This window comes from Protopterus annectens, chromosome 1.part0 (assembly GCF_019279795.1).
Source record: "Protopterus annectens isolate FY-2018-M chromosome 1.part0, PAN1.0, whole genome shotgun sequence".
NCBI lineage: Eukaryota > Metazoa > Chordata > Ceratodontiformes > Protopteridae > Protopterus > Protopterus annectens.
In genome coordinates, this window is record NC_056725.1 from 14,661,908 (window position 1) to 14,675,681 (window position 13,774).

At 37.7% G+C, this 13,774-nt stretch overlaps 1 protein-coding gene across 2 annotated transcripts in view; it reads left to right on the top strand.

Moving 5' to 3' along the window:
• NAPA (NSF attachment protein alpha) overlaps positions 1–13,774 on the top strand; it is a 1,517,602-nt gene that overhangs the window by 225,655 nt on the left and 1,278,173 nt on the right. The gene's annotated exons all lie outside the window — the stretch shown is intronic.

Sequence of the window (13,774 nt, forward strand, 5' to 3'; positions counted from 1 at the left end):
GTGGTCCAAATAGAGAGATGATAAATCAGCTAGCAAAGGAGAGTAGTATTGCTGAAATTTAATTCATCCTCAAGTCTTGGTGAGTACCTTCACAAGGTGGACCCTGTTTTTCACAAAATCTCACTAAGACGACACTATTTATAGAGTATATTTTGTATAGCATATATCAAGGACAGAAGTAGGTTAAAAGTAAAAAAGATAGCTGTACGCACAAGATCCAGGATGAAAAAGTGCCCAATCTTGGTAGGCGGACTTGTGTCCGAAATGGAGAAAATGACAGAGTAGAATCCTCAAGACATGGAAACTTTCCTGCAATGGGGCTAGGCCATGCTCAGGGGGATGGACCCCCTTTTGTAGAAGGAAGTAGTAGTCCACAAAAATCACGAAAACTGATAGTCCAAAAAAGAGCCATAAAGACAATAGAGTGGACTACTGAAGATGAGAAAGAAATCATGTCTTGGCCCTATTATGCAAGAAGCCCAGAATTTCCCGACAGAAATAATACAAAAAGATTAAGAGAAAAATTCGAGGAAGGAATAATACTTGCACAAGAAAAACTGTCAGAAGCTTCAAATAAAAATTCGTGTTCATTAATACATTATATAGACAGAGACGCCTTGTGCCATTTGGAAAAAGAAGCAACTGAGGAAGTGTGAAAATGTAAAGAACAAAATCTAGAGAATTTTGAAGGGAATAAAAAAGATATATGGACAAGGAAAGAAAGCGATGTCTTTTAACGTTCAATATTTATGCAAAGGAGAAAGTCAAATTAATCGGTACAATAAAGCAGCTCCAAAGATATTTGAAGAGAAATACAGACAAAGGAATCTGGATTTGGAACATTTTACAATACAAAAAATAAGAAAACAGGAAAAGTAGAAATGTAGTAGTAGCAGTAATGGAGAACTTAAATAGTAACTGAGGTTATGGATTATCTGTGAAATTAAGGACTTAATGTAGAAAATTTAACTCTGATAACATCACAGCAGAATAGAGCAATGGATCTCCAAATTAAGGAGAAAGCTGTTGAGCGGAAACATATGATCACCATATGAAGATATTTTGGAACTCTCTATAGGAAACTAGTACAAAAGTCCATTTGGAGTTGCACAAGGAATGGAACAGGAAACTGTGGCAACTCTGACGCAGTCAATGTTGTGGAGTGATAGGCCTGTGAGTTCCCATATGAAAGAGCAATGGATGACAGGATGAAACAGAAGAGAATATGGCACAGGAAGGTGCTCTGGAACTTTCTTTAGAACGCCCTAAGGAATGGGAGAACAAAGAATGTGCCCTCAGTTTAGAAGAAAATAATCTATGAGAAGAGTTGCTTTATTTAATAGAGATGGACATATTAAGATCAATGAAAGAAACGGACTACAGAAAATCAATAAAACCCAAAAAGTTAGAAGTTTGATAAAACAAGTGAAAACAGTAATTAGGACTGTTCATAGAAATGCATGTAATATAACAGAAGTAAATAGGATATATTACTGTGCATTTCAATAAATAGTTTTACCACAAAAATGCAGGGCAGTAAGGGAAAGGAAGGGGGGAAATTAAATGGAAGTATCGAATAGAGAAAACTATAAACCAGTTAAGACAAGAACGGTCATTGTTAGAAGACTATAGAAGAGGGAGCAGATTAACAAAAATACTCAAAGATAAACGTGATAAAAGCAATGCACAGTATCAGAAGAGATCAGGATCTGTCATACACTATCACATATAATAAACTACAAATATCAGCCAGGCAGAAAAACTTAGATAATATGCAGATAAATATAAATGAAAAGTACAAAATAAGCAACTTATTGATGAACCAAAAAAAATTTATAGATAATTGGGAAACAAGGTAAAAGGAACTGAAACACCACCAAAAAAGAAGAAATAAATACATTTTGGAGAAATATTTATGAAGATCCCGTGGAACATAACAAAGATGTTGAATGGGTAAAAGAAGTAAAAGAAAAGCATAAGAAGTTCAAATGTACAGGGTATGAAATGGACTGGAGTAATGGCCAGAAAGATTGAAACAAACTTAAGAAAAGCTCCTAGAAAACCCCAGGCCCAGATGCAGTAACTAACTTTGGGCAAAATGTTATTGGCATCTATATATGAAGATTTAGCCACGAGCAAGAACTATTTATATGTGTACCCCAAACATACACCAACCTGGTTAACAGTAGGAAAAACAGTAGTCCTACTTAAGAGTGAATCTGCAAGCTGTCCTACAAACTGTAAACCAGTAACTTACCTAATGATGTATAAACTCTACACTAGAATTGATGTCGACAAAGTTTATAGTCATTTAGAATTAAACTCAGTCATGGCAATAGAACAAAACGGTAACGAAAGAAAGTCTCATGGAACAAATGATCATTTGTTAAATAAAGTTATAATGGAGAACTTTAAAAAGGGGAAGAATCTCAGTGTGGCATGGATATACTACAAAGCAGCATTTGATAGTATCCCACGTTCATGGATAAGAGTGCTTAAAAATGTATAAGATGCACCCCACACAGATCGATGACATTAAAGCAACCATGAAACAGTGGCAAACCACTTTGCAGTTAAGCTATGATAAAGGACAAATTATTATTCCAGGAATAAAAATTCAAAGGGGGTGGATATTCCATGGTGATTCTTTGTCACTGCTGCTGTTTTGTCTTGCCCTTAACCCGTTAAGCTGTCTACTGAACAGATTAGCTCATGGGTACAATTTGGCTCCCAGAAAACAGCAGAGTGTAAAGACTTCTCATCTTTTTGTGGATGATTTAAAACTGTATAACTCATCAGATGAAGAACTAAAAGCACAATTGCAAGTGGTGAAAATTTTTTCAGATGATACAAGAATGTCATTTGGTTTTGGTAAATGTGCAAAAGCAACATTTAAAGCTAGAAAGCTGCAGCACCGAGAAAACATCAGCCTGGGACAGGAATGTCGTATAAAAGAACTTGAGCAGTGTATAAATACAGTTGCGAGTATAGAAAACTCTTGGCATAACCTCATGTTGATCTTGGAGTCGAATGCAGGAGAGGTGAATTTAAACCAAAAGATGAAGGTTAATATTGGCGGCCCAAGATTGTGGACTACATACACATTGGTTTACAAAGTCCATTGAATATGTGGGAGAAACAGATAAATGTAGGTTTTGTAAAACAGAATTGGAAACAGTTGCACATCATGTAACTGGTTGTGATACACTAATGGTAGAAGGACTATATACTGAAAGGCTTAATAATGTGACAAGATTGGTGTACAGGGGATTGTGCAAACATAATATTGAAGTAGCTGAAAAACATTGGAAACATGAGCCACAAAGCATTATAGAAAATGATGAAGTTTATGTCACACGGGATCACCCATTACCAGCAGTTCAAAAAATAGATGTGCGAAAACCAGGTTTAGTAGTCTGTGAAAAGAAGACAAAAGTAGCATTGATCATTGAAATTGCTTCACTCATTGACTACAGTGTCTTGTGTATAGAGAGATAAAAAGTCTTAAAATATCAGGATTCGCAGGCAGAAACAAGGGCATTGTGGAAGAATACCGAGACATTTCCAATAGTAGTAGGAGCAACAAGTCTTAAAAAATAATTTACAGTTGTACTTGGATACATTACCGATACGTGTAACTCTGTATGAATTGCAAAAGGAGTCAGTACTGGGCACATTGTGGGTGCTGTGAAGAACACTTCTGGCTAACATCAAAGACTGTAACAATGCTAATTTAATGAACTTTGATACTTTGACTTACGAATTTACCCTATTCCTGTCAAGGTATTAAAAACGCAAAAGAGTTGGAGAAATTAAAAAGGGAACAAGACAAACGTATTTATAAGGATGATAAACTTTGTTAATTTAGTTTCTGTTAGAATGAGGAAAAAGTGACCAAGGTCACAAGTGGCTATCAGAATGCATTATGTTTTGCCTCCTAAAATACAGCAGAATGTAGCTTTCAACAAATGGCACTTCATATAAGAGCTACTTCTACTTTTACCTTCTTTTAGGAATTCTTTTATTGATGTCTTTCTTTTGCCGCCAATCATCAGAGGCTTTCCATTTCAACCTATTCATTACCGTTATTGTGTGAGAGACAAGTGGGAGGGATCATCATTCAGACAGTGATCGTGGCCCTAACACTGTGCACATGCAGGTGAGATGCTGAGGAAGAGATGCCCAGTGGTTTCTTCACTTCTTCAAGCAGCCCTCCCCCTCCAGCACAAGCTTTGTGATACTGCATTGTACCCCTAGAAATGCTAATTTTTTATTTCTTTAATTTCCCTGCTGCTTCGTTATCATTCCTTTCCACTTTGAGTTATAGCTTTCTACTTGTGTTAAGTGTATGAAGCTTAACTGTGTAGCTGTAAAATATCCATTCAACTCGGGTAATCCTAAACCATCATGTTATATTGGAAGGATCAACTTGTCCCACTTGACCCTTGCCCTCTTCCCCTCCCAGATAAAAATCATTCAGTTGTCCAGAACTTCTCCTCTGGTTGAAAAAAATATATGCCTGACCTGTATATAAAACTAATGGACAAACATTTTCACTGCTTGTGTCTTGCTATCCATATTCATAGACAGGAGCTTCCAGTTTCTTAATTTTTGCATTTTCTTTTGTTTAGTTTTTTTGCATTTTCTTTTGTTTAGTTTCTTCCCACATATTCTTAGCTGCCTTAACAGAATCCTTTTTAACCTATACTCCTAAACACTTCACTTTATCATGTACCCATAAATATGGGCATTGCTGGACTAATTCATGTTTGGGTCCATAGTCTACAGCAATGGCCTTTGTTTTATCTTCATTAATTTTATATCCTGAGGGGGGACTTGGAACTATCTCAGAATGCTCCCCAACTCTGGGAAGTCCTTTTTTTTGTTTTATCAGGTGCACAATAATATCATCTACAAATGTAGCCAACTTTTCTTGATTACCATACAAGTTATATCTTTGAGTTTTTGTATCCCTTATCTTCTTTCTCAGAGTCACTAAACATAATGCAAATAACAAAGGGAAAAGAAAACACCACTGCCTGATACAGCTTATGAGAGAGGAGCACTCCCACTTCAATGTTTTTCAGATCCCTCCTATATCTTCTTAATTAACCTTATTTATGTATCAGGGAAGGCAATTTTTTCCATTGCCCTATTCATAAAATTCACCTTACTCTGTGGAATCCTTTCTCTGCATCAGGATCCACCAACAACAGTTGTCAGATGTTTGCCTCCCCCACGAAACCGATTTGATCCATATCTATCAATGTTCACAACATCTTTTCCTATTCTTTTAGCTATTATGGACACTTGCGTTAGAATCATGGTTTAAAATTGAAATGAGCCTCTATGAAGTTTGGTCTTTACTATCTCTAGGTATTATAGCTACCACAGCTTTCTTGCAGGATGTTGGTACTTCCCCACCATTTAAAATACTGTTAAAAACTTCAGGATGTTTATCACATTCTTGCCCCCTAGCTTCCAGACTTCCACAGGAATACCATCTATTATTGGAGACTTTCCTGCAGACTGTTTATATGTCACCATTTTTACCTCACTTCCTCCTACATTTACTGTTCATTATTGAGCCTCATCTCCCTGTAACGTTGGCACACTTGTGTTTTCCATAAATATTTCCATCTGTGCTTTTTCTGTATATCCACATTCCTCTGTTTTATACAAATTTGCATAACATATTTCCATCTGTGCTTTTTGTTTATATCCACATTCCTCTATTTTATACAAATTTGCATAAAATTTCCAAGCAGTCTCTAATACCGCTGCAGGATCTACGATTTTTTTTCTTATTATAAGTTTTCCTAAGTGTGACAACAGCCCTTTCTGTTTTCTGTTCCCTAAGTCATTGTGCTAAGAGTTTTTGTGGTCTGGAGTTATAAGAAAAACAGTTGTTTAGTAGAAATCTTTCTAAACGTGTGCATGTTGTATTATCTTTATACTCCCTTATTTTCTTTTTAGCTCTCTGCTGTTGCGCCTCTTCGTTTTTTTTTTTGAGATTCCCCTTATTCTACACTACTTCAACCTTTGTCAGCCTCTCTAAATAATAATTGCTACTTCTTAACCATATATCTTTTTTCTTTTATTTCTACCCTATATTTAAACTCCAGTTTTATTTTATCTCACTCGTTGGCTGTACATTTTTGACAACATTTCTGTCTTCCCCAATAACTCTTGAATAAATTCCACTACCCATTCGTTAAATTCCTCTTTTAACATGTAAACAGTGTCTTAGTTTTACTCATTACCCTTATTTTTTATCTTTGTAATTATTGGTGCATGATCGGAAAAAGTTATTGGATGTGTGTCAAAGTTTTCGATTAAATGTGCATGTTCCTCTAAAGTATAATTTCTCTGGAGTCTAGCACCGTTATTGTACCTCGGGAATAATATCCAAAGTCTCTTTGAGTTCCTACTATTGAATTTTTCATACCAAATATATTCATAAAGTTCTTCAAAAATCTACCCTCTTTTATTATGTTTTCCCTTCCAGGTCCCCCAGGTGCATCCTCACTGTTGTAAATCAAATTTTAGTCCACACCTATTAGTATTTCCTGCTGAAAGCTGATTATTTTTCACAAAATTTTCTTAAGCTCTGTGGTAGCAGAATGGTAATTTCTTGGTTACAAATTCTCTGTTTACTATCTTGTCTCCTTTGTAGGATGTTACACTGCTGGGAAGGAGTGCAGGTCACGTTCCACCACTGCCTCATAGAGTTAATCATCCTGTGTTTTGTTTGTGCAACAGTTTCATAGCCCTCACTGTGCAGTTTTGCAAAACACTACAAGCTAGATGTAACTCTAGATCTAGGTTGACCTTTAAAGCCACCATCCTCCATGGTACTTCATTTATTTATTTAATCTTTTTCCTTTTAATTTTCTTTTTACTGTGTTACTGCATTTTGAATCTCTGTAGCAGTAAAATTTGAGGATTTTGTTCTGTCGTTGAAGCTTGACTAGATCATGCAAGATATGAAAATTATGTTCTTACCTTCATGTTGGATCCTTATGATCCACATTAATCCACTGAAATATACTTGCCTACCTTCTGTGTAGCTGTCCAGCTATACCAGTATGGAGGTACCTAGCCACTTGTACCGGATGCCTGTATGAGGAATTTATAAAGATAAGAGTTTAATGTATGCATATAGTTGTAGCTTTCTTGATATGGACTGACATAAATCATGAAACTTTGTTCATAACTTTTGTTTTTACTAGATTTATTGAAAAGCCAATGTTTTCACTAGCTCTCTGCAACCATAATTTTTTCTAGCTTTATTATAAATTGCTGTCGCTGACCTTGTACTGTTATTGAAAGCAGCCAGATTAGTTACTCTCCTTGTAGCACTTCCATTCCAGGGCTCTGTTTCTTTCTCTTGCTTATTTTCTATGACCATTTATGCTTAAGCTGTAGTTGTTATTAATCAATACATTTATCTAAGGAGTATCCTGTTAAGGTAGTGTTACATGGGCATCATGGTCAGTTTGCTTTAGCCCCTTCTGTGGCCTGCCTTTTTGCAGTTGGTACCTTGAGCATTATTAACTGAATTGTGATTACTAACAAAATCATCTTGGCAGACATAAGTACCAGTTTTATGGTATGCACAGCAGGTACTGAACTAAATCCAAGGCATTTTCATCCAAGGCGGCTACCAATATCAACATCTTGCCTCACAACGAGCAGCATGAGGTATGTAAAATAATGCACACAGGTATAAAAAGCACCTGCAGTAAAATCTCCCAAATTTGGGCATAGGCTGTCTAGTACAACCGATCTGAGCCATCTTAGAAACGTTGTTAAAACCTTGTGTCTAGGTTAGAGTCAAACATCCCATGATAAACCACTTACATAATTCTACACAGACAGACATGCACAAAAACCTGGTGAAGTATTAGTGATCAGTACCCATAATTGAAGACTTCACTCAAAACGGCCTCCTCCCATGAGAGGCATGGGTCCACTTAACATAAAATTAACTGTAGTAGGCCGCAAATAACTGCATCCATATTGCATATACCTCAGATCAGACAGAGCCACAAAATGTATGTCCGTTGTGTACAATTGGTTCAATAAAAATTGTACTGGAGAAGATACTAGATGACTTTAAATATGGATTGGAATGCAGCAACACTGCAAAACCCTGAAAGCAGTGTACAGTCCTTTGGGTCGGTTACGAGTTCCTTGTAACCAGTTAGTACAGACCCAAAATCTGATAGAGCAGGTTCGCTAGACTGGATACTTGAAAAACTTTCAATTAATGTCCTTACGGCTGTGTTACTTCTAAATAAGTTTAGTGACCATAACCCTGCTTTTACAATATGATATATATATATATATATATATATATATATATATATATATATATATATATATATATATATATACTGGTCAGACCTGAGCATTTCTGATGGTGATGCTGCTGTACAATATTTAATAACATACTTTTCCCATTTCTTGACAAACCTACATCAAACAGAATTATTCTGATTGAGCACTCATTACCATGTACTAATTTGCACAGTACATGATTAAAGAAACTTTATGGCCATCTGGAAAAATTACAAGGCCCAAGGAAATGCTTTGTCTTACCCAAAATAAGGAATTTGGAACATTAATTGCTGTCAAGAGTAGTGATAAGACATAGCCGCTTGTTAAAAGCAATATGAGATAGAACCCTCCTTAATGAGTGCTCAACACCTGGAGTATTTATTGGGATAAGAGTGACTGTAGAGTGGTCCTTTTATTAAGAAAAAGGTGGGTAGTCAAGGCTTGTGGGTTATAGGGGTGTTTTATACTCCAGAAGCTGAAGATAATCCGCTCAGTCCATATACCAAATGAGGATACACCTGTGTTGTTTTTGGACAATTGTTTGATATTGTATCTCCGCTAGGGGAGGTTGGCAAGAGTATAATCCATATGGTGTGATTTCAACACCAGTGTGGACTTGTTGGATAAAATTCACCTCCACTCAGAAAAGCATGTAAAATTGGAGAATGTTATGACAGATTGCTTTGAAAAAGGGTTTTGGTGAATTATGGCAGTTATTACGTTCATATGAATTTTAATTTATATTTACCAATCAATGTGGGTACTCAGATAGCAGGTTTAGACTATTTCTTAGTTTCTCATGTGATCATGTGGAGTACAGATGAGTCTACCATACTGGGAGTATCCCTTACACATCATAAAGTTGTATCTCAACAGCTGGTTAGTGGAATCTCTGTATGAAGAGCAAAGCAGTGGGGCATTGATCCCTTGATTTTGCTGAATACAGTATCATGTAGGAGGGTACAGAATAGCTTTCTCATTACTTGGTACCCATTAATGTGGTAGGAATCAGTAAAAGATGAGTTGAAGGCTGTATGGAAATGGGCCAGAGTGCAATTCCTGGACAAGTGGGGTGGACAAATCCGAGATTTAAAGTTGCAAGTAGAAGTGGCTTAGCTAGAATTCAGGAAAAATAGGTTCAAAAACCTACATACTGGAAATCAACCAAAATATCCAAAGGTTGCTTAATGTGACAAAAAGGTACATACCGTCATTGTATTTAAAAATGGCATCTGTAGTATCTCAGCATAGAGTAATAACAGCTGGAAAACTATTAGCCCTTAGAATAATAACAATGGATGCAGTCCTTTATTTATAAGAATTAAGTTGGATAGCTACCAATAATTAATCTCTGAATTAGTTAAGTATTAATACCGCCTTCAGAAAAATGTACAGATTTCTGTTCTTGCGGACAGCTGTCTCCCTTGGAGAAAAATTAGTGGCTCTTGTTCTTAAGAGGGTTGAAATTCCTTGAATTTTGGACACTGGTAAGGAAATGTTTGAGAAAACCATGACCTGGCCCGAGGCAGATAAAACTGTTAGGCCGTTTTCCATGGGGGAAGGCACCAGGATTAGATTGTTTCATTTCAAAAATGTGTGCGGTGCTGCAGGTGTTAATCTCTCCAAGAATGGTGGAAATCTTCCAACACTTTCACTGTGCTGGTATGGTGAACTTGTCTTTCCAAAACCTCAGTATTCAGGGTGTTTTCTTAAGTGATTAACTACACACCTGTTTTCACTGATTGTGCGTGAAGATACTGACCAACAGAGTAAAGGGCCTGCTACTAAAGTTGGTTCATCCAAGTCAAGTGTGATTTATTCCAGGGTATATAAAGTAAGCCGTATGACGATACTGCAGATCCTAATGCAAGGTTCACAGTGCGCTAGAACTGGGGGTTGCAGTTGAGGTAGCTTTCAACTTTAAAGTGGGAGTATATGGATGTTAGACTGTGCTAGAAGTTATCTTCCCAAAAGAGTTTTCAGTGGCTCAGGCTTGGTGTGATGGCCCTATGACAGCTATTCTAAAAATGGCAGATTATCATCCAAGTTTCATTTACTGGAAGGTACTTGTCAGGGGTGCCCATTATTCCCTGTCCCTTTTTTTTTGTAATGGAATCTTAAACAGAGCTCTGCTCAAGAATCAAAGCCATTCATGGTGGAAGCTACATGAGATATAGGTTAAAACACTCCTGTTCACTGACGTCTTTCTCTCATCCAGAGCCGTAGCAAAGATATCAAAAGAACTTTCAAGGTCCTTAACCAGTATGTTAAACTGTCCAGATTCAGGGTATATCTGGTCAATTTACTGACCATAGAATTGAAAACCAAGTATTTTTTTTCAACATCCTTTGGATGTGCTCTAGCCGGCCCAGTATTTTTGGGTATCTGGCTCCATCCAGATGTTTGTAGCACAGTAGACATTAACTTATATCAGTATGTGATAAACTTTATATATTGATGTGTGTGACATCCTTCCTCTGGGCTAGTGGTCAAGGAGCCTCAGTCTTCACCAATGACACCAGTGGGAACGTTCACTGTGAGAAAAATAGACACACAGTATTTTCAGATGCAGCCCACTACAACAAGTACAGTTTCCCTTAAGAGCACACAGAGAATGCACACTCCATTACTGGGGCTGGGCTTCCTCTCCAGACCCCAAATAAGACTCTCCACTGACCACTATAGAGCTGAGTCCTTAGCCAGGTGTGTGTGTGTTTATTTATTTAACATTTGATCACTGGGAAAGTCCTACTTGGAATGAGCCAATTTTCAGCAGAGGCCCGGGGAGAAATGCTCCAGACGCATGTCTTTGTAACATGGGAGGAAACTAGAGCACCCAGAGGAAACCCAGACAAATGCAGGGGGGATATGCAGACTCCGCACAGAAGGCACCCCAGCTGAGAATCGAACAGAAGAACCTCTTGCTGTAAGGCGAGAATGCAAACTGCTGTACCAGTGTGCTGTCCAAGCCTAGTCCTCCAGCACCCTCTCTGTAAAATCGGTGCTCTGTGTCCCTGTTCAAGGTGTCTGCCGCACACTCTTTGAGATTTGATTTTCACCCACACAGCAGACCCACAGGGGAAAGGCACCTCCACCCAGACTATAAGGTACATCTGCTGCCACCACACTACCTGAAGCCAGCTACTTTAAGGCTCTTACCAAAGTACCAATTACGCTTATTAAAATTAATATTTATACAAAAGATAGTTTAGCCAAGCAGCAAGACTTGCAGGAACATGGAGCCACAGTGTTATTAAATAAATGGAAGTACTCTCAAGGGTTAAATATCTTCTAAAAGACCAGCCAAAATGAAAAGCTTAGATATATTATTATATTTATTTATTTAACATATGTTAAGCGGGAAAGTCCGACTGGAACAGACCCCATTTGCAGCAGGTCTGTATTACAACACTGAAGACACTGACCATCAAACGGCTTAAAGGCCTAAAATGCCAGACCTCGAAGTCGCTATTGTGGGGGGAGGCTGTGCCCCCCCGCTTATTATATTTACCAACTCAGAGATCGCAATACAATGAGGAAAAGGCAAATATTCCGATCTTCACTGTACTGCGATCTTACAAAAAGCACATCATTGAACATCCTTTGCGACGTTAAAGCCGTTCGATGTTCAACCTCTTCGATTTCATAAGAGGACCCATTTGCAGCAGAGGCCCGGGTAGAAAAACTCCAGACAGATGTCTTTGGAATGTGTGAGGAAACTGGAGCACCTGTAGGAAATGCACGTGAATGCAGGGAGGACATGCAGACTACGCACAGAAGGCATCCCAGTTGAGAATCGATTGGGAGAATCTCTTGCTGTGAGGCGACAATGCTGACTGCTGCACCACTGCGCTGCCTTTAAATAATAAATAGTAAAACATGAAAATACTGAATATTTATTTACAATAAACACCAAAGTTTCAGTCGGAATATAAAAAAATAACAACACAGAAGTAAAGACTCAGACAGATACATAACATAACATGTAGCTAATCCCATTGTATTTTTTGACTGACTGAAGAATTACTGTTCCCTAGTTACTTACTAAAGCAAGTCAGGATGAAAGTGGATGAGTGTCTTGTCAGGTCCAAAAACACAGTGCACTTCTCACATCTCATTCTGGTTTTCAAATAAATTCCAGTGCTGGCTACACAGCGACATAACATCTGGTCACCTGACTGTGATTCTCACACTACCCTGTCACTAAAAACTGAGCCAGGATCTGGCACTGATGTGTCAGAATACACACACACACAACTTTAGCTAAGGTTTATTATAGCATCTGGAAACGTTTTAGTTCCAACACTTCCCCCTTTCCTGCAGAAAGTAAGAAGCCATTCTCTGGCACCCCAGGGTAGCAATTGGTTCACCACTAAGGATAGCAGAGCAGAATCCCACTCCAGGCTTTTCACAGACATTGCATCGTTGGCTGCATTCAGACCTGTGAGATACAATCTTTATGGCATAAGCCAAGTCATTTAATTTCAGGCTATTTTTTCTTAAGGTTAGCTGGGCTGAGCTTAACCCCTTCCAAGTATCCTCTGTTAATATATATGTGTATATATGTATGTGTGTATGTATGTATATATATATATATATATATATATATATATATATATATATATATATATAATGTATATGTGTGTGTATATATATATATATATATATATATATATATATATATATATATATATATATATATACATACACGTTTCATCAGTTACAGCAGTACAGCCTGACATGTATATTTCTTTTCTGTCCAGCAGGACCCACTGTTGATACATTTTTAACATAAGCAGTTTTACAGGTAGATTTTTTAACACAGACATCTGTACAAATCGGTTTAATATTCAAATGATGTATAATTCTTTACAAAACTCCAGCTAGCTATACTGGCATATTACACATGCACTGCCCTACTCCCCCTGGCATAGCTAGCACCACCTCACATCACATTGTGTGTGTGAGGGAGGATGTTAGGCCTCTCCCTTGTTGGCAGAATTACAGCAGAGATGATGTTCACAGCTCTTCTGTTTTATATTTTTCGATATGTATACCCATATCCGCAAATCACCTGAGGTTAAGGATGATCTTGGCACACACAATCGGCTTATTTGGACCGAAAGCATTGAAGAGTCTCTGTATGAGTTGCTGCGGCTCTGACTATAGCCGTGGGTCTAGGGATTCTTCATTGTGGTAGATCTGGACAGACATTCATGGTATTCTAGCTTTTCACTTCCCTTCTAAAGGTGCCAATTTGGACACAGCTAGGACAGATTATGGACACTGTGGACTGTGGGAGCGTGGGCACTGAATTTGTGCAATAAATCCTTGCCCAAGCACCTGAATATTTGATCCACAATGTCCCAGCCACATGCTGCTGTATGGAATATCAACTTTTGTAGCTCAGCTATTCCTTTATGGGGGAATT